Source organism: Marmota flaviventris, chromosome 12 (genome assembly GCF_047511675.1).
Source record: "Marmota flaviventris isolate mMarFla1 chromosome 12, mMarFla1.hap1, whole genome shotgun sequence".
Lineage (NCBI taxonomy): Eukaryota > Metazoa > Chordata > Mammalia > Rodentia > Sciuridae > Marmota > Marmota flaviventris.
The window spans coordinates 88,782,394-88,806,180 of NC_092509.1; positions in this window are offsets into that span (position 1 = coordinate 88,782,394).

Below are 23,787 nucleotides of genomic sequence, written 5' to 3' on the forward strand. Positions count from 1 at the left end.
GTATGGATAATGATGTACTTTATTATTTCTAATTGTTTAATTTTCTACATTTTTAACATCTCTAAAACTGAGATGCAGCTTATAATTTATGGTGTTATATTTCTTAACATATTATAACTCAAGTGTTGGCACACCACAATGTTTCACCTGTTCCACATGTTAATATTGACAGCAGGAGGAAATTTTTTTTTTATTTTTCTAATTAGTTATACATGACAGCAGAGTGCATTTTGGTTCATCATACACAAACAGAGCACAGCTTTTCATTTCTCTGGTAGTACATGATGTAGAGTTGCACCATATGTGTAGTCATACATATACCTGGGGTAATGATATCCATGTCATTCCTCCAGAGGTGATTTCCACAGTAGTCATGTACCTAGATTTTGAATCATAAATATTATACATTTCTGCTGTGCCTGCCTCATATTATTTAAAAAAATGGTTGGACATACCCAGAAAGTTTACTAGGAATAGAGCATAAAATAAAGTGGTAAGAACTTGGACTGAAAATCATGCAATCTGAAGTTTATACTGTATGTGTCAATTGGCAAGACAACTCTCCATGTCAACAAGATGCAGATAACAATTATTACTTCAAGGCATATATGTGGATTCATGGAAATCATAAATTAAAACACCTTACAAATCATATTTAGTTTAATAATTATATGCTATTACATTCTGATACTCTTTAATATATGTTCAATGGAGAATTTAAGACCCCATGAGAAATTTAGGTAGTTAATATTATTCATTTATGTGCTTATTTAATCCATATTTAGTTATTGTTATTTTTAAAGCTCAGGTGCTGAGGAAATATACAATATGTCCTGCTTTTCAGTAGCAAAATATGCAATAAGGGAATAAATAAATAGTTGGGCTAAGTTTTAGACACATGTAATTCCATCAACTTGGGAGGCTGAGACAGGAGAATCACAAGTTGGAGGCCAGCCTAAGTAACTTTGTAAGACCTTGTCTCAAAATAAAAGGGTGTTAGGTATGTAGCTCAGTGGTTTAGTTTAATAATTTAATATTTAGTTTAATAATTACATGCTATTACATTCTGATACTCTTTGTATATGTACATTTGAGAATTTAAGACCCCATCAGAACTTTAGGTAGTTAGTATTATTCATTTATGTGCTTATTTGATCCATATATAGAATAGAGGTTCTTTAGATTAGACAGAGGGGAGTGAAAGGAGGGGACAGTTATGGATGATTATGGAAGCGTTGGAAAGAGAACAGAATGAATTGGACATTATTACCCTGTATGCATATATGATTACATGACCGGCATGATTCTACATCATATACAACCAGAAGAATAATAAGTTATATTCCATTTATGATGATGTATCAAAATGCATTCTATTGTTATGTACAACTAATCAGAGAAAAAATTTAAAAAATAAAATAATAATTTAAAAAAGATCTAGGTATGTGGTTCAATGGTAAAACACCCTTGGGTTCAATCCCTGGTACCAAACAAAATAAATACAAATAAAAATATTGCATTGTATTTACATGAAAGTAGAGTTTTTTAAAAAGTCAAATTAACTTTTTACTCCAATTCATTTAAATTCCAATTCCTTACTAAACTGAAAATATGTCAAAATTTTTATTCAACACATTGTATTATATTTTAAGCGAATTATACACATAATTTCTTACTTTCTTCCAAGAATTTTGGCTTTTATTTTAATCAACAAGACCTTAAACTTTCTCTATTTCTGTGCAACATGTCAGGTGTTCCAGTGTTATTCCTAGTTAATTTGAATATTGGACAACAGCAATTACTAGTCTTTTCCAAATGTTTATTTTTTAACCATAACATTTTTATTAACTTGTGCCGGTGCATTTTTATTTCATTGAAAATTCAGATATTTTTAATCTTTATTTAAGGGATAAGTCCAAACATTTCCACATGCTCACATTAACAGTAAAGAAGGAGAAATATTGTGTTTATATGCCAAAGCAAACACTCTATAAGTAATTAGAGAAGAAAAGAAAGCAAGGAACCAACAAAAAACTCCTACTTAATGTCTAAAAAAATCTGAGTCTAGTCTCAGAGCCTGAGAATTTTGTTAGTCAAATTTAGATTTTTATTATAACTGATTTCCATTTTTGTTCATTTTGATATTTGTAGTCCTTATTATCTACATTGAAAGCACCTAGTTAATATCAACTTGTTTATTATTATGTTACAAAAAAAACCTAAAATACATTTTTCATTCAAATGTGGCTCTGTAACAAACACTATTGAGAGAAAGTCAGTTTCTCAAAGGTTCTTCAACTCCATGTCAGATACTGCTTTCCAGATAGTGAATTAATTGTAAAACTATTTTTGAAACAATAATTTAGTATTTTTTTTTTGTACTGGGGATTGAATCTAGGAGCACTTAACCACTGAGTCACATCCCCAGCCTCCCCCCGCCTTTTTTATATGTATTTAGAGACAGGGTCTCACTTAGTTTCTTAGGGTCTAGCTAAGTTGCTAAGACTGCCCTTAAACTTGTAATTCTCCTGCCTCACCCTCCCAAATCATTTAGTATTGTTAGAATTGTTTTTAGTCATATACTAAATTCCTCTAGTAAAGAAGTTCAAACTTGTATTTTTGTTTTAAAAATAAATTAGTACACATAAATATAATATTTTGAATCCCCAAGGTGGCACCTATTTATGCCATGAGTGAAAGCAGTCAAGGTTTTAAAATAATATTCCATTCTTTAATATAAATATCAATTACTTAAGTAATAAAATGATGTATGTGTATAGAAAACAAAAAAGAACAACAACAACAACAAAAATGTTAATATAAGGACCAAGAACCCCTAACATTCAGCCTAAAATATTTTGGGAGAATGAACATCTGATGTTTCAGAGATTTTCTTTCTTTTGAACTTCATACTGGGTCAAATTCTTAGTAAAAATTTTCAGCTATTAGAAAATAAACAAATGAAACTTGATTTCAGTGAATATTATCTCTTGATAATTGTTAGGCTGTTTGTTAGTTGTGGGACCTAATGCTTTACGTCTTACTCATATTTAAACATTCTCCATTGATTTATGATAGATTTATAAAGTGAATATCCATTTCTTCACTTATTCTAGTACGCAAATATTAAAGGTTTTCCTTTCATATCTTTTAGCTTTGTTGAGATTCATTTTTATATCAGTCTCTGCTGCATTTCTCTCTGTAACCCTGGTCTTCATGTATTCCTGGGAGATATTCCATTTTTTTTAATTGTTCTAATTAGTTATACATGATAGTAGAATGCATCTTGACACACTGTACACAAACAGAGCACAATTTCTCTTTTCTATGGTTGAACATGGAGCACAGTAACACTGGTAATACAATCATAAATGTATATAGGGTAATAAGGTCAATCTCATTCCACCATCCCTCTGATCCCTACACCCCCTCCCTTCTCTTCACTCCACTCTGTGCAATTCAAAGTACCTTCATTCTTCCCTACCCCACCCCACTCCCATTATAGATTAGCATCTGATTAGCATAGAAAACATTTGTCCTTTGCTATTTTGGGTTTGGCTTATTTCACTTTGAATGATATTCTCTAACTACATCCAGTTAACTGAAAATGACATAATTTCATTCTTCTTTATGGCTGAGTAATATTCCATTGTGTATATGTACCACTTTTTTTTTTAATCCACTTCTCTGTTGAAGGGCATCTGGGTTGGTTCCATAGTTTAGCTATTGTGAATTGAACTGCTATAAACATTGCTGAGGCTTAATCACTGTAGTATGCTGATTTTTAGTCCTTTGGATATAAACTGAGGGTTGGAAGATAAAAAGATCTCCCATGCTCTTGGATAGGAAGAATTAATATGGTCAAAATTGTTATACTACCAAAACAGTTATACATATTTAATGTAATTCCTATTAAAATCTCAAAGACATTCTTCATGGAACTAGAAAAGGCAATCGTGAAATTCATTTGGAAAAATAAGAGACCTAGAGTAGTCAAAGCAATCCTTAGCAAGAATGAAGCAGGAGGCATCACAGTACCAGACTTTAAACTACACTACAGAACTATAGTAATAAAAATAACATGGTGTTGGCACCAAAATAGACATGTAGAACAATAGTACAGAATAGAAGACACAGAGACAAACCCACATAAATACAGTTAACTCATACTAGACAAAGGTGCAAAAACATAAATCAGAGAAAGGTTAGCCTCTTCAACAAACATTGCTGGGAAAACTGGAAGTCTATATGTAGCAAAATGAAGTTAAACCTGTATCTCTCACCCTGCACAAAAAAATCAACTCAAAGTGAATCAAAGATCTGGGCACCGGAACAGAGACCCTGTGCCTAACAGAAGAAAATGTAAGCCCAAAACTCTGTCATGTAAGCTTAGGAACTGATTTCCTTAACAAGACTTCCAGTTCTACTTATAAAACTTATATAAGGAATTACCCTTTGGATTGTGAATAGAGTAGTTTGGATGGGACAAATAGCTTACAATCCTTAACATTTTGGTGATGTTTGCCAAAAGGGGCAGGACTTGTCCATTATTCTTTGTTTTAGATAGTACTATACATATTGCCTGTGAGGTTCTTAGGAAATGCAGTCTTCTCTTTGCATGTGAGAAAGATCATTATAATTAAAACAACCTATTATTCTTGCTTGTCAAGCACTGTAGTTTTATTTGCTCTAGTTTTTATGTCAATGTAAATCAATCTATTTTTCTTTCTTCAAAAAATGTCTTTATTAGCCATTGTCATTATATGTTTTTATGCAAACTTTCTCAGGCCATTTCAAGTGATTGGGTATGAGGAAATGAAACATGTAATAACGACTTTGCTTTTCCTATAAAATGCCATAAAATTCCTGTCTTTAATACTACAAATATAATATGATCAATTCTTAAGAGTAGATTGTGTATATTTTAAGAAAATGAACAAATATCTTAGGGTAATATTAAACATACTAGAACTTAGTTTAATTGGTTCTGGAATTATGCATCTAAAGTATAAATTATGGGTAAAGATTTTATTTTTGGTCATGATATTTTGATAATGATTTTAGAATCAATTAATGTTTTAATTTTTAAAATGGTACCTATGATGTGGCAGACACATCATAAGGTGACCTGCGTTTATGGTGAGGAGCTATTCCTTTGAGTACCCGTGGAACCAGTGACTTGCTTTTGACCAATAAAGTGAAAGTGACAGATTTTCATTCCCTTGATTAGATTAGATTATATCACAAAGGTTGGATGTCACTCCCATGGCTATATTACATTATATAAAACTCCATTTTAGCAGCCTAGGGCAAGAAATATAATCTATCTTGTTGGCCTTAAAGAAGCAAAATTATTTTATGAACTTCCTTGGGTAATTTCTTCATACAATTCTTATTATTCTTTATTATACTTGAGTTTGTAATATCAGTTTTATTTTGATCAAAACTGCTTCAAGATTTGTTGATACATAAAAACCTAATCTTGCTTAAGTTAACTTGATTCAGTCAGCACAGTATAATCCTATTAGTGAAGTTAAAACTTATTGATAACAAGCTTTAATTAACAGAACCTGGAATGTACAATGACCGATGTAGAGAAAGTATGGGCAGCAGGGATTTAGACACTGTAAATTGCAGAAGTGAAACCCCACCTTGTGCTGCGGTAGCCAAGTGTTTGGATTCACTGTTGGATGCCATGCTGTGCTGCCTGGACTCAGGACAAATGGGAACAAACATTTGGAAGGTTGTATGCTAATTCCTTCCTGTGAGTTTTCTATTTACTATGTCCACATAGAAGATGGACTAACTGACAAAAGAGCAGACTGGTGTGTAAGTGAAAGATGGAAAAGAACATAGCTATACTTAGAGAATTACTTAATCCTATGGCCTACAATATAAATTGGAACAGAGAAATTAATTTTCATTGTTATCCTAATCATCCAACAGGTTGCACTTTACACATATAAAGAGATCTAGAGATAGATGGTGGGATGCTTTGAAAACAGCCATGAGGAATTCAGATGCCTTTTACCTTCATGTGCTGATCTTCTTAGCATATGGATTCACTCCTCTTAGTTGCAAAGTCCTATGTTTGCTCTGAATTCCAGGCAGAAAAATAAGGATTGAAAAACACCAAAGGTCATATGTCAGCTGGGTCTATACCTCTTAACAAATTTCCCATTTCTTTTATTTCTGCTTAAATCATGCAGGCTAGAAATGCCTCACATTTCTACCATACTTGATAGTGCAGCTAAATATACAGGTGCATCAACATGTGGATATTATCATCCCAGATAAATGTCGGATTCTGTGAAGGGGAAATGGTAAGAAAGATTATAGGGAACCACTTTCTGCCAAAACTTTACATTTTAGATTTTTCTGTGTATCATAAAAGGGTTGAACTAGAAAAAAATAATATCTGAATACTCATTCATCACTTAGAGTTATGTAAATATTCTTCTTTAGTGGAATAGGTTATTGATGAAAGAAGAGTGTATAGAAATATGAAGAGATGTGATTGTAAATAACTGTACCTGACACCCTCTGCATTACTACTGTTTTCTGCACTTTGGCATACAACACTTCTTCATAGTTTTCCATGCAGTTCTCTAACTCCCTAAATCTAGTTATTTCCAACAGTTGCATTACATTTGTTTTAAATCCCAGTTTTGATTCCTCATTTGTTAATTGTCACCTCCAAACTAGTGCTGTTTCTCCAACAATTATTTTATACCATCAGCAACTTTTTAACCACTGACTTCACCAAATTATTATTGCTCTCCTTTTCTCAGGAGATCTCTTTTTTCTTTCCCAAAGCCTAACATCATCATGCCTTGATTGCCTTTGCTCCTAACTTGCTTTCCCCTCCCTCACTCACTGAGATTTACGTGAAAAAACACCAGGTCTGGTTTAACCTTAGTCTCCATCTCCTCTGGGCCTCAGTTTTTCCTAAACCCCAACATTTACAAACACACTCAAAGAACCTCAGCAGCATTTTGACCAGTCTGTTGTAATTACTTTAGGCTATTTCCCTGGTGACTTGTCTTTGAAGATGATTATTTAAAAATTTTTCTTCTCTAAATCTTTAACTATTTCTTCTCACTTTCAGCTGAGTACCTACCATCTTACTTCCATGAGAAAGGGGAATTAACACCATCCATAAATCTGCTTCTTTACTACTATAAATCCATTCTATTCAGAACTGCTGGAGATATTATGAAAATCTACAAGTTTGATAATGTTATACTCAAAGCCCTGTAGTTATTCACAAATGGATTTGTAATTTCTCTCACTCTCAATGGCCAGGGTGGGTGAACAGCTGCTCTTGTAACCTCATCTCTGATCATCCATTGCTCATTCTGCCCTCGGCATATGAACCTGCTTTGTTGGTGCTAAGATAAGCCACATTTTTATAGCTTCAGAATGTTCCCTTTTAGAACCCTTATGCCTGAAACACTTTTTAAAGTAATCTTTACATTGAAATGACCTTTTCTCATCATTTAGGTCTCTGTCAAAATGACATCTTTTAAAAGGAGTCTGCCTTGGCTTTGAAAATGACCCTGCTTTCACTTGGCATTTTTAGTTCACCAAATGCCATCGTTTTGCTTCAAAGAAATATCACTACCTTAATCAATTTTTGTTGTTTGTTTTCTTTCTCTTTCACCAGACTGGAAGTTCAATTGGTGCAGAGACTTTTCCCTCTGATTCAGCAGTGTCCTTGGTAGTGCCTGACACATAGTTGGCACTTGATATTTGTCCAATGAGTGGATAAGAGAATGAACATTGATAGTAACAATGATGAAGATGACAGGCTGACCCCATAGCTTGGACTCTTCCAAAGGCTTTCCAGGCATCAGTCCACTTTATTCTCACCACTACTTCTGATATGACTAATTATTACTATTTTACACCTGAGAAATTGAGGCTTACATAGTCTAAACAACTTCCCGATGTCACATATGACATTAATTCAATAACTTGATACCTAGTAAAGCATCTTCATAAGCTTTGGAATACAAAACCAAATCCCCTGTAAACTGGTTCAGTGAGGCAAAGAAGCAAAACAAGAATGCTCATCTCTTCAAATAACACCTGAAGACTTTTCCTGCCAGAACTCTAGGAGAGGAAGTATGGCTGATCTGGGAACCTGGAGAAGGATCTTGACAGGGAAAAGCAACTACAGAAACATGTAATGGGATTTTTATCTCTGGGCATGGATACCCCCTCCCAAGAAAAAAGTAATAATATGTAAATTTATTTTTTCTCATGATAAAATAGATATAGCCTTCCTCTGCCTCTTCTAAAATTTATTAGAAAATGATATACATTATAAATTTATATCGGTGGTGATCTAAAGAATTGAGAAGTGGGACTTGACAAGTTCAGGATGGGAGGCTAAGAGAAGTTTTTAGTGCTCTCTGCCACTCTGAGGCCTAAGGCCAATGAGACAAACTCTGGTACATATCCCTGGATGGCAGCTGTCCTGGATTTTCAGGAGAATAAGAAGACATATGAAGTAAAGCCAAGTATAGCAGAGGAGTGACATTGGTGCAGATACAAAAATCTTGCATTTCAAATGATTATAGATGCAGGTGACCTAAAAGGGCCATACTACATCATCAAAAGCCCTCACAAAGCCTGGACTTGGGGTTACTGGTTATTTTTAAAACTTAAAAACTTTTTATTAAGTATGTCATACTTTATGACTTCTCTCATTTTTATAAGAAACATGAATTTGATTATTAAAATTTTGGCAAGGCAACAATTCATATGTAAGAGACTGCAATTTGTGTTAAAAATAACAGATGTGGGATGATGGTTTCCCGAATAGATATAACTTCTTAGGAGAAAAATTATATAAAATTAGCAATGTCAGCATCTGAATTTTAGAGAAACTTAGTAATATTTCTCTCTTAGTTAGTCCACTAAAATGAATTGCACATAGCTTAAATATTTTAGCATAATATAAAAACATAAGACTATTTCCAAGTGAGTTTTAAATATATTTATATCATTTTCCAGCCCCTCTTGCTTACTTTATACTAAAAGTGTTATTATTTTAATTTAAAATATTTTATACTTATTTTTGATGATAAAATAAACTTTAAGATGATAAATTAATTGCAAAATATCACTGAACTAAAAACACCAAGTTAAGATTTTTAAATCAGTTGGATTTCTGTCCATTCCTCTATGCCACCATTTCACAAAATTATGTGAACAGTGCTCCAGTTGATATTAAAAGAAATGCCTCAAGAAACATTGTTGTATGCAGTTTGGAGGAAAAAAATATACATTTTCTCCTTTTCTAAAGTTAAATATAAATAAAAATATAAAAGAGGCTCATTTGTCTCAGATTAGATATATTTAACAGTATTGACCCCGTATTTTCTCATCTATCCATTATGTGAAACTGATAACTAAAAGACTTTGTAACTCCAGGTGGAAAAAAACACCTCCTCTGTGCCATGCTATCAACAGACTGTAAACCCATCTGGTGATTTTATTTCAAAATCATATCTGCCACTTAATGCTGACTAATGAGCCAGAATCTATTGTTGTATTAACCTATTTTCCTTACCATAATAAAATGCCTGAAGCTATAAGAATTTAAAATGAAAAAAGGTTTATTTAACTCACTGTTTTGGAAGTTGGAAATTTGAGATCAGGTGGCCTCATTGGTTTGGTCTCTGTTGATAGCCTAATAGCAGATGGCAACATATCAGAAGCATGTAGGGGAGTCAAGACATCACATCACCAGACAGAATATAAAGGAGGCAGTCAGAAAGTCACATTCCGACTTTTATAATAATTTCTTTGAGAAAAACTCAGGGTTCCATGTGAACCACCTTAAGCTGTTCTGAGGACAACTTCTCCAATGATCTCCCTGTAGTTCCTCTCACTTCTGTTGTGTCACTCTGAGAATCTAAGGCCTGAACCTTTGAAGAAAACAAAATTCAAACACCACAACTGTATTTTGCAAGAATTGCATCATTATCACGTACAGGTATAACTAACCCCATTTAAAACATGGAAACCTGTGCCCTAGAGAGTTTTAATCACTTACATAAGTGACACAGATTATGATTGTTGCCTTGAACACAATTCTTATTTATTCTAAAGAAAATTCTCAAAGTGCAGTGTATGTATGCTACCTCCTAAAATATGCCCTTTTCTTGTAGTTTGTAAGCATTTTCACCTACCTGTATTTTCAGATTCATTGTTTCATTAATAACCCTTATCATTCTAATAGTGAGTTATTAGAAAAAATATTCTGAAAATGTTTCGTGTCATATAGACAGAACATGGCACTAGTTAACAAGGGGAATTAATATTTTTTAATTTATTTTTTTCCAATTGTGTTTTGCCAAATTATATTTATGGGATTCAAAGTAATGTTTTGATACAAAGCCTCAATTAGACAGAAGTCAATTTTGACCTTGTTTGCAAAATGCTAATTTGTGATATATTTTTCTCTCCAGTAAGTGCCTTCAATAGAAGTCTTTGGGTCTTTGTTCCTAAAGTTACATTAATTGAGCTAGAAATTATGCATAATTATATTCTACCTACTAAATAAAATATATTCAAAAAAGCATTAAATTGAAGGCTAATATAGAACACATTTCATGTATCTTTATTATAAAAGATTAAACCTATTGCATACTAAGTATCTCTATTTCTTTCAGAGAATCTTGGAGAGAGTTGTAAAGTTTATGCTTATGAACCAGTCAAAATGAAGCTTGAGGCAGAACAGGGTGATGTGGGCACACTGGGGTTGACAGAGCTGTTATGACACATCTATTCAGATACATTCAGGTTTTTACTAAGGACATTGTGAATGAGCCTAAATTTAGTTAAATGATGTAAGACTTTCAGTTTTTATTTCATTCATTTCTATCCTAGTTGATTTTTGTAGATACATATGATGTTTATAAGTTATGAAAAGTTAAGTGATTTTTGAAAGATATTAAAACTGAATTAGCCATTGAAGGTAGACCACGATCACTCATGTACTGATAATCTGAAATGAAATTTATTGAAAAAAAAATGAAGTAATTAATATGCATATGTCTAAATATTGAGAAAAATATTTAAAATTTAAGAGATTTATTTTGTAATATGGAACTTGGCAAAGAGGTTATATAGTGGATGATAGCATTAAAAACTCCTTAATTATCCACTAATATATAAAACACATCCAATATTGTAAGTACAACAGAACCAAAGCTCTCATAGTGAATAATGAGGTCCATCTTCCCTAATCTTGAATTGGGAACTAAATGAACTATATTACTGAGCTGCTACACATATTTATTGACTCATAGCAATGAAAATAAGATTGGCAGCTTTGAGAAAAAAATTAGTTTTGACAACTTTACTTTTTGAAATACTAGGTGTATTCTCAAACAATGAGAAGATACTTTGTTTTGTTCTGTTGTTGATCTGAGATTTCCCCAAATTCAGGATCTTCACTGAACTTTCATTGGCCTCGTCCCTGCTTCTCTCTGTAGTTATAAACCAAGAATAAAAATTGAATGATCATATATTTACTTATTGAAAATTATGAATAGTATGGTTTTAGATTCTTTCACATGTACTTAGTAAAAACCTGAATATGTCTCAGTAGATGCATCATAGCAGTTCTGTCATAATACCAGGGTGCCCACATCACCCTGTTCTGCTTCAAACTATAAGTGAAGCCCATCTTGACTAGTCCATAGGCATAAACTGCACAACCTTCTCCAGAATTCTCTGAAAAGAACAGAGATATCTAACACATAATAGGGTTAAACTTTATAATAAAGATACATGAAATATGTCCTATGTTATATTGATTTAATGCTTTTTAAAATATGCTTCATTAATAGGTAGAATATCCATTCTGCATAATCTCTAGCTAAACAGATATAATACAAAAAGGTATAATATATAGTATAATAAGAACAGCATCATTATGTATATTTCTTATTTTTTAAACAGACACATTATGGATAGCTGCTATCTACCTGAAGCTGAAATGTGTAGATGTTATGTATCTAAAAAATGAGTTAAAGAAATAATGTTATAAATGAACTATTAGCCTGTATGGAGAAAATGAATGTTTAATTCCTGGACATGAAGGCAAAGGAAAATGTGTGTTAGATACCAGGGAGGAGGCATAGCATTTATTGTAAATTGGAATCATTACAGGGATCCATGCTCAACATTTCCTTGAACAAGAAATGATCTTAATTCTTGCATTGAAAATGAGACCACATTCAATGAAATTCACAAATATAGACTTGAATGTGTCTAGGTGCATCAAGAAGGACAAGATTTTCATAATGCTGGCAGAGAGTATCATTTTTACAGAATCAAATGTTGAGTGGAACCCACTTATTGAGAACATTGCCTACAAAGATTAAATACAAAAATAGAGGTAGCTTTATACAAAAATTGGTTAGAAAATTTTATCTTAGGCTTTACTAATTGTTTTCTAAATTTATCTTTGTTTATCTTTAAAATAATATTCTTAAAAGATGAAAATTTACATCAGTTAAAAATTAATTCCAAAATCAGACCTATTTTCTGAATCTGGTGTTTACACAAAGTTGGGGGAAAAAGGGCTAAAGTGATTTAAAACAAGGAAACAATTCTTTGGGTCATAAAAATATCTCTGCTCCTTAGTAAGAAGGTTTGAAAAACCTAATTACTCTGTTGCTGAGAGCCACAGCTGAGTCGGAATGGCCCCTGGCATTTTGCCAATAGTATTGATTGACAGGCGAGGCACTACTATCTGCCTAGGCTGCCACTTTGCAGTTCTCACGCTACTTTGGAGTTCTCCTGGGGATTCCCGCGGATTCCAGGAGAGTTCCCATTGGTTGGGGAAGTGCAGGAGGAGGGATTTCCAGAGGATATTTCCGGCTGCTGGTTCCTGGACCAGCCATGTGGGGTTCTGGAGGAGTTCCCGAGGAGCGCATGTGGAGTGTGCTGGTGGAGTTCAGAAATAAAGTTTGTTCCTGCTTCAGTGGCTCGTGATTTGTGTCCAGCCAGACTGCGGCACTCTGTCACTTATGCCCAAGGCTGGAGATGAGGTTTCTGTGGATTATTATAATTCTATATTTCTGAAGAGGTCTCATCTGTCAGAAGCAAAAAGTAAGCCTTTCTTGGGGAATCATATGACCTCCTGGTAGTTTTAGTGCCTTCAAACAATGTGTTGTTTATAAAGAGAGACTACAAAAAATAATTGTAGTAGTTATATATGCTACAAAATTAGGTTTTTATAAAAATATTTTGTGCAGTTTGCTGGAAAAAAAGTGGAAATGACATAGGAAAAAAAATCATGTAAAAAGAGCTGCCTATGAGAAAAAGCAATCTGGATTGGATTGAAGGATTAAAATTAAAGACACAAGAGTTAAAAAAAAAAAATAGGAAGCAATGTAGAGCCAAATTAGCCTATGGAAATTTTAATTACTGGTGCTAAGAGCACACTTGAGAGACTCTTCAAGAGTGTTCAGAAACAAACTGAAGAGCTGAAAATTATGAGTTAAGAGATGGAGGAACAAAGAGCCATCTGGAAATTACAAGGTGTGTCAAAGGAGTAATTGAGATACAAAATAAAACAAACTCAAAGTTGAGGGAAATTTTACTGAAAATAGCAGTAAATAGCACCAGGTAAAGAAATTTAAGTGAAATCAAAATTAAAAAAGAAAAAAAAGAAAGAAAAGAGAACCAGACATATTCTGGGCACTTCTGTTATTTTAAACACAGTGAGCTCAACAACATCAAAAACTAAATGCTAAGAAAGACCATGAAATGCTTAATAAAATGTTACAAACCTCACTAAGACTCCACACTACAAGAAAAAGTGGAAGACAGGAGCCAGTATGTGTGCTCTATTGAGAGTTCTGGTATAGGATACAGAATAATTGCTGGGCAAAGAACCAAATGAAAATTTCAAAGAAAACATTTTTATTGAAGTATAGCATCCATAGAGAAAAAAGTACAAATCAACTTATTTTCTCAAGGCAGAATAAGCCAAATAACTACTAGAATGATCCAAAGAAGAATTTTATAAGCACAAGAGAAACATAGTCAACAACCCAGTCATTACAAACCACAAAGGAAACCTGAGTTGTAATTATCATTGATATTTATTCCTTGTTAAATAACAGAACTAAAAAAAATATACATTCTTTTGAGTTTGAATATTTTTTTTCTTAATCTGAGATTTGGGTAATCCATACTTGTTATTATATGCACTTTAGTGTATATCATAAATTAATTACCTTTTGTTTGCTAATAATACTTAGTCATAAAATTTCTGAAATTCTTGCAATATTTTCATAACCACCAGAAGTTGTTTGCCAACTTAATTTTTATTTAGAGTATGATTTTTTCCCTTCTCAACTTCTTGCAAAATAAGAAGTGGATTTCTGCTTGTGAATTGAGAATCTATCTGATATTTTATATGGCTTTTAAGCTGTATAACTTAATATTTGAATACTTGATAATTTTCTAAATGTAATTGATAAAATGGTGATGTGTATTAATGTTAGTTTAAATATATGTTTATACTCTCTGAGAATGTGTGGTTTAGTTCATCTAACAGTGTGGATGAACATAGAAAATACTATGCTAAGTGAAATAAGCCAGGAATTGAAAGACAAAGACTACATGATCTCACTTACCTGTGGAGTATAAAAACTGTTGAGGTCCTAAAAGAGAATAAAATTATGGATACCAAAGGCAGGTAGAAAATGGTGGTGATGTGTGGCCAAAGAGAGTCGTTAGTGAAAGTATACTAAATTCTAATGATCACAGCATGTTAACTGTAGTAAGTAGTAACAATGTGTATTTCAAATTTGATAAAAGAGAATAATTAAAATATTTTTATCAAAAAGAAATTATGTGAACTGATAGGTGTGTTGATGAGTCTTATTTAAATATTCCACAATGTACATGTGTATCATAAAATCACATTGTAACCCATGGATAGATACTTATTATTTGTCAATTAAAATAATTTTTAACAAAAGAATGAATTTTATTTTCATAATATTTCATTGCATCCTGATTTTGCCTTGTAGAAATAATTGTTTTTCATCTGATAAAATCTTGGCTAACACTTTTTCTATTAATAATTCAGAGGAAAAAATTAAGGAATAGAAATTCACCCTGCTATTGTATTTGGGAGTTGAGAGGTAACCTTATACATAAGAAATAGTTTTAATATATTTGTTAATGTCATCTTTTCATAACACATTGTGTTAAATATCACTCAAGCATGGCAAAGTAGTAGCTCTGAGAAATAAGAAAGTCAAACTACCTGGAAAGTGGTATATTATGGGATGAATAGAACAAAGATGACTTTCATTTTTTATATTAGAGCTAATACTTTTATCTCTCAATACCTGGGCAATAAGATGGTTACATACTTGTAAAATCATAAAATTTTAAATATATGCCAGATATCCCTTAAGGAAACAAATTTATTGAAAGTGAAGTTTGCAAATTGGCACATATATAGAATTTTCTGTGATTTGTTTTGATTTCACAGATGTGCATGTACTCTTTTTCCATTAATAAATTTATTTTAACTGAGACATAAAAATCGAACATATTAATGCCGCACCATGTGTGGTTTCTATACAGGTAAACATTAAGTAATGTTTAAATCAAGTTAAGCATATGTGTGTGTGTGTGTGCATGTGTGTGTCCTGATTTTTCATTTTTTTTATGATGAAAACTTTCAAAATTCTTTCTTCTAGTCTTTTGAAATATGCAGTATGTAACTGTTTTAGAATGGTTGCTTTACTGTGCAATAGCATGCCAGAAATTCTTGTTCCTATCTTACTGCAAATTATCACACATATATCAACATTTCCCCATCCATCCCTCCTTCTCCTCTCCCCAAAAGATAATTTTTCTTTTAAAAAGTAACAAAATTATTAATATTCTCTTTGACCATTGCACCAGATTGTGCTTGAGATCCTGGTCTTGTTTTGAACAGTACTCTTTCAATATATGTATCATCATTATAGTAAAAACAAAATAAATTGATTTTTAAAAGTGATAAAATCAGACTATTGGTTTTAATTTTTATATAAAATTCTGTTCACAGAATTGTTTATGTGATTGTTAAGAATATAAAACCCTATCCCAGGCAATTTATATTATTAACTCTCTATCAGAGAGTTAAGGAAAGCATTAACAAGAAACTTCAGAACAGATGATTAATTTTTCTGGCTAAATGAAGATTCAAACAGCAACAAAATAACAATAAATAAGAAAATATCTCTTATTTCAAGATATGGATCTTAACTGTCCTCTGGAATTTCACATTCTAAAGAGGCTTGGTTACTATTGTGTGGAGCAAATGGGAAAAGGTGGAACCTTTAGGAGGTGGAGCCTGATGGAAGGATGTTAGGTCATGGGGGCATTCCCTTGGAGAGGATAGTAATATACCAGTCCCTCTTTCTCTCTTTCTTTGTTTCCTGGCCACTGTGCTCTACCTGGTGCTCCCCACATGATGATCTGCAATACACAAGCCCCAAACAATGCAACCGACCAATCATAGACTGAAACCTCTGAAAGTATGATCCAAAAATAAATATTGTCCTCCTCCTAAGTTAATTATCTCAGGTATGTGTCACAGCAGTAGAAAGTTGATTATCAGAGTCACACCTAGTGACAGGGAATACATTTCTCTCTATATTTTTTCTTAATATTTTTGGGGACACATAAAAGAAGTCAGACAATTTGTCCAATGCCACAGTCTGGCTGGGCACAAATGCCGCAGTCTGGCTGGGCACACAATCACGAGCCACCACACAGCTTGTAGATTCAAACAGCAACTCTTTATTCCCGAACTCACACCAGCCGTCTACAATCACGTTCTGGGGAAATCCACGTTCTCTGCCCAAATCCACCTCCACTGGGCTTCTATCTCCAAAATATACTGTCTGAATCCCGTGAGAACTCAAGGGGAACTCAGGCAGCAGGAATAATCTTAAACCTTAAACCTGGAACCTAAACCGGGAACGCCCTAATCCGCCTTGGTCCTTGAGCAAGGTCACCTACATTCAATGTCACTGCAACATGGGGTACGGTGGCAAGGAAATTGTCATACCTACTTGGCTAATGGCTCCCAGCAGTCCAAGAAGGGAAAAATGTTGAATATTAAGAAAATATAATGGGCATGAAAATTTATTTTTAGAAAATTTGACTTTGAATCCACAAAACTCCAGAAAATATTTATTGTAAGATGAGATGGAAATAATTGGATATAATGAAGGAGGACAACTGAAAGGAAATAGAGACATTTGAAAAAGTGTACAACTCCTTCCAATATGAGAAAAAGTGAAGATATAAGATATAATGCCATTATAAAAACTATGATTCATAACTGTAAAATACAAAACTGATGTTAACTATTTATAATTTATTATCCATTATTCCATCATTTTGGCTATTTCAAATGACATTATGACCTATTTATATTTGTTTTATTTATTTTATCATTGCATTATATAGGTTTTGATTGTTTTGCTTTTTAAGTTGCCAGGTTTATTCGAGAAATTCTATCTTTACTTAGAAAGTTCTAAATTTTACCAGAATGAAGCTGTATTTAATGAATTGTGATTAATATTTTATATACTAAGTTGAAAAACTAGTTTTTGCATTCACAAAATGTATGAAATACATTTTTGAGGGAAAAAATTTGGTAGATTTTTCTATCATCAATTTTTGTTTATATATCATAGGAACAAACAAAGTCTGAAATTATGAATTTTACGCATTGGGGTGGGTGTGTAGGTTCAGTGGTAAAGCACTTGCTTAGCACACATAAGGCCCTGGGTTTTGTCGTCATCATCATTGTCCTCCTCCTCATCATCCTCATAATTGTCATCTTCAATATAAAAAAATAGTAAACGTGACAACTTCATTGTTTTTTGTTTGCACTGTTGTAGGGCTGTGAGCATGTCACTGATAGAGTACAGACTGCTTATTAAGAATAAAGTAGGGGCTGGGATTGTGGCTCAGAGGCTCTGTGTTCTATCCTCAGCACCACATAAAAATAAACAAAATAAAGGTATTGTGTCCAACTACAACTAAAAAAACAAATAAATAAACTAATATTTGTTAAACGTAATTCTACCATGACCATTCTTAACATAAAACTTTGTCTATATTATATAAATTATAATTATGTTTGTTTAACTTTTAAATTTTTTATTGTTTCACTTATGTCTTCTTATAATGTTTGTGTTTTTTTAGGAGCTGGGGATGTGGCTCAGCAGGGGAGCGCTTCCCTCACAGGTGTGTGGTGCTGGCTTCAATCCTTAGCACCATATAAAAATAAATAAACAAAATAAAGGTATTGTGTCTATCTACATGTAAAAAAAAGAATAAACTAATATTTGTTAGCTAATATTTGTAATTTTTAGCCCCTCACATTATTCAAAAAAATGATAAAATACTCCTTGTTCTCCTTGCTATAATTTCACAGTGATGTACTTTCTTTGTCATTTTTAATGTTTCTAAGGCCCATAATATTTGTAATACACATAAGTAATTTTTCCAATTGTCCAAGAATACATTTAATTTTTCTTAAGCAATTAACTTAATTTGCTACAACCAAATGTTTCTGACAGCAGTATATCCATTCTCATACAAGTCATATTTTGGTTAGGTTAGGCTGAATTTATTTCCACTTAATTTGTATCTGTTTGCAACAGATTGAATCTAACATCTCAGTGCTGTTATTAATTTAGTGACTGCTATATATAATTTTCAAGACCCTATAAAAATGTTACATAGAATTTTTCTCAGTTATGTCTTCTAAGAAATATATTGTTCTTATAGATTTCAGTAAAATTTTCTCTAAAGCCTTTCAGATTCCAGGTGTTCATCAATGCTATATGTCTCAGAGGGTTAAATATGTAAGATTATTTTAATCTCCATGAGCAATCATTGAATAATTTACGATATGCTGACAGAATGCAATAATGGCCCATTTGCAAAATCATGCCACCTCACCTGAGTCTTTTTATGGTTGCTTTGCCAAGTTTATTTTCTTCTCTTAGTTTTTTTTTTTTTTTCTTCATTAAACATTTTTAAAACTTAATGGAGGTATAATGATATCTATTTAAAATATACTCAAAATAATGACTTCAATCATGCTACTCTTGCCTCTGCTTTTCACCAGTTTATTATTTTTAGCTCACTGTGGAGTAATGCAAAGGAGTTCAAGAACACATCCTAAAATAGTCCCTTTTCACATAAAGCATGCCAGCTGCAACAGGGAGACATTCCCCCCACCCCCAAACACCCCTTCTTCTATCTTGCTCTAGTGAGGGCTTTGGGGCCTTCCTGTTTAGACTACTGCAATCTTAACTTTTGCTGGACATTCATCACCTGTGAATAAAGTGCCACTTCTGCAACATTCTTTAACTAGAAATGCTGTCACAAATCCTATGGCACTCACTGCTTTGGAGTTGAATTATATTGTTTTCCTTTTTGGCACTTTTTGATTGAAGATTCTTATCTTGACCCCAAGTGTTATTCAAAGTAATGTTGTGACCCATTGCCTATTTCTGTGTGTAATCTTCTGACTTTAACTTTTATACTTGGTAATTATTTAAACTTTTTCATAGCATAAAAATAAAATTATAAAATTTAGTAGGTTAATAAAACAGTAGATAAGGCCTCAGAAAGGTTACCAATGAGCCCTGACTCTTCCTTTGGTACACTTTATCCCAAGGAAAACTTGAAATACTTTTAAAAATGTCTAAAATATGTATATATACACATATATGTGTTGGTTATTGCTTAATTGGTTTTATGCACATTGTCCATTTGTTTCTCATATTTTCTGCCCTTTATTTTATGGATGAATAAATATTATCAGTATATATGAAAACACACTTGACAAGACTTTACATTTGTTTAGAAATTTAAAGGATCAAAGTCATATACTATTTACCTTATTCATTTTCCAGAAAATATATTTTAGGAAACATTGTTTTCACTCTGTTGGAGAAATACTCAGTTAAGTTTTCATCACTTTAGAATAGTAAATAAAAAATAACATCTCTTTTTGTGAAACATCTGGATTTTTAGAATGTATTGCTTTCACTGTAATTGATAATATTTAATACAATTCCTGGTCTAATTTAAGTATAACTAACAACTACATATATACATAATTATTTATGGTATTGAATGTGATTAGATATAAATATAAGTTGTCAAATGATTAAATCAACTCAAGTAACAAATGCATTACCCCACATACTTACATTTTTCTTTGCAGGGAGAATATTTAAGATCTACTCTCACTTATCTCACTTATATTTTTATTTGTTTTAATCTCGTTTTTTGTGCAAGTTACTTTATTAATAAATAAAATTTATATTAAAAATAATAAAATATTTACATTTCAATAAATTATTTTGAAGTAATTATATCATCTTATTACATATTTTTATTTAATTAATACATTGCTAATAAGATTCTCTGGTGTGTCTCTAACTCCATTTTTAAAAGGAATTTTTACATTGATTTTCTTTTATTTAATTATACACTGTCAAATTAGACAATCTCAAATGTTTTAAATTGGTTGTCACGAATTTTGTAAGTGAAAAAGAAAATAGATTTTGTTTTTGGAAATGGAACATTTTTCCCTAGAAATCATATGTGGTATTTATGATATTAAAATATTATTATAATTATATTTTGTATGGACTGATTGATTGACTCTGAAATTATTCATTCATTCTTCTACATGAATAAAATCTAGCCAAAACAATTATTAATTTCTCAGACATTTCTGGCTTTATGTTAATATGTCTTCAATTATTTCTTATTCAAATTTAAAATTCTTGCATCTGTTCAGGAGAAAAATTATGTGGATAGCAAAATAAAGACAGCTAACTTACTTCTAAATATTAATTTCAGTTAGTAATATTTCAACTAGAAAACTGTACTTTTTGAGTATCAATGAAGAAAACATTAACTAGAGATGCAAATATATAATTTTTAAATCCTGAAAAAACATCAACAAAATACTCCAAATAAAAATGTCTGAAGGGATAGAAATGTATTAATACTTTCAAAATTTCTAAGATTCCCTCATATACATAGGTTAATAAATATGGGAAACATATCAAAACTGCAGTCTTTTCATTATGACTACAGATTTGAAGAAAATTGTTTAAACTGTGGTTTTCTCATAAATGGCTATTCACCATTTTCCTTCTCATTCAATTATTGGTGACCTTTCCTGTTTTATTTTCCTTATAAAAACACAATGGCAAAAAACACTAGGGCAATCCAGACACTAGACTGATAGTGTTAATATTTAAATCTTTAAGCACTTTTATTCTGCTTGTAAATATTTACCAACAATTAAAAATATGTAAAATTAATAATGTATCCTTTAACACAAAGACAACAGATCAATGCAGTTAAGACAACATTTGAATTTCCCTGTCCACTGAGTTAGAATAGCTAGCTGATAACAGAGATAATGACGGATAAAAATTATGTGGAAATTTAGATTAGAATATATTTTAATGTATTTGATTTTATAAAGAATTTGCCACTGTAATTTTTTTTTAAAAAAAAGGAAATAATACTTGAGTACATGAAATCATTTCTTGATCAAAGATACAAGTTGTCTAATAATTTTTGTTGAAGCTTCAGAAGTAACTTAATGGGGTTGTGGGTAGTTGCAGGAAGACCTGGGAGGTTATGGAGGGAACAAGCTGTGTCAGGGCAGTGATGAGCTCTATTGCAACTTCAGCACACTGCTGAGAAACAACCTAATCCTGGTGAGGAGATGGGAGCCAGGCAAGGAACTTTCCAATATTGTGATGGAAACTGTTGTGTTTCAGGGCATGTGGGATATACAGGCATTCAGATGTGTACCTGGCTTTAAAGTGTTAAGTACCTGATTTAGTAGTCCTACTATTGAAACAAAGCTTAGTGATTGAAAAGTTGTCACAAGAAGTAGCTGTGTTGCCCTGTCAAGTTATAGCTAAGATCCAGGATAACTCAATCAATGAGAGCAGCATCAATGAGTGACCACACAAATCTTTCTAAAACTCAACTCTTTAGAAATTTTTAGAATGGCAAATAAATAACTTATAAGTAATTGTACCTATAACTACAACTTATATCACAGGGCAAACATTTTGTGATAGAATTTGTTTTAGAGAATGAATGGAAGTGTTTAACTTTTGATGTTTACATAATTTTATTTTGTTTCACAGATTTTCTTTCATACCTATAAATATTACTTGCCCATATGTATACTATTTTTTTTCTATTCTTTGTTTAAGTAAAAGCATTGATTTTTTTCTGTTCAATTGATGAATGGAAATGATGACAGCAAAAAAAAAAAAAAAAAAAACAGGTCAAAGGAGAGAATATAGAATTATTTGTTGTTGCTCTTACTATATACCAGCCATGGAATCAAGTGTTAAATTCTTTTATACTTCATATCAAGTATCAGAAAGTTTTATTTTTATGATAAAAATTTTAAAAATACACACAGAAGAAATCGCAACTAAGAAACAAAGACAAGTAAACCCATAATGTTAGCTGTTAAAAAGAACGAAAAATTAGAAAGACCAAATAAATTGTAGTTCTATAGATCTACAAAAGTTCACAAAATGCTGTGTAAGAGGAAATGACTTTCTTCCCTAACTAAACTCATTTGCTTCCGATTTCAATTTGTTTTTCTATTTATCAAAAAGAGCTGAAAGAAATGTCAGTAAAAGTTACTTTTCGCTGGCAATTAGAAAATGGTGGCTGATATTTTTTCAATTAAATGTTTTGTTTCATTTGACCTCCTTTTTTTCACTAGGCATATGTGCAGTTTCCTTGCTATTGTTGTTGTTGAGGCTTTGTTTTTGTATTGAGAGTCCTGCTGGCCAGACTCAAGTGACAAAATTAGTATTTATTAGGTGAAAGTAGGGTGAGCTATAATGAGAAAAATAAAGTCTAGGGGAAGGACAATATGTGAATAAATGGGAAAAGTCAATTATGGATCTACCTTTGAGATTGCAAGTTCCCATTTGTATTATTAAGAAGTTATATACTAAAAATGGAACTAGAGCAAATTAAATGTATTTTTCCTGTGGTGTAATGGTTATACAGTAATGAGAGGCAATAAACTTGAAAAATAATACTAAACAAATATAAAACTAAATGTAATTCAGCCCATGCACACTTTCTTTTTCTCCTTATATGTATTACTATTTCTAGAGATAACTATATGATAAAGCCCTCCTTTGTTATATGGAAGGAACTTCCACGTAATTTTTATCTCAAAGAGAGAAGTAACTAACACTAATCAAGTGCTACTTGAATCTGGGGTACAACACAACTACTATTTCATTCAATTTTATAGTAACTCAGAAATGTTCAAATTGACCCTATTTTACTGATAACAAGCCAGGTAGGAGTGATTAAATTATATTCAGGAGGTAACTCAGGAACATCTAGACTTTGAAACCAATTCTATTTTAAAATAGAATTTAAAATAGTGCAACACAGCAATGCTCTACTGAGAGTCAAAGAGGAAATGTGTCATTCATGATAGTTGAATTTCTAACTGTGTTTGCAACCAGTAATAATTTGAACTATTTTTTTCATAATTTGATACCTTCTCTTTGCTATCCACTCTAGAAATAAAATATGCTGTAAGAATAATTAAATGAAACACAGCATTGGTCATTTTTTTCCCTGAAGTAAATTACTTAGTTCTTCTTTCGTTAGTTCCAACACTTCATACTTGGC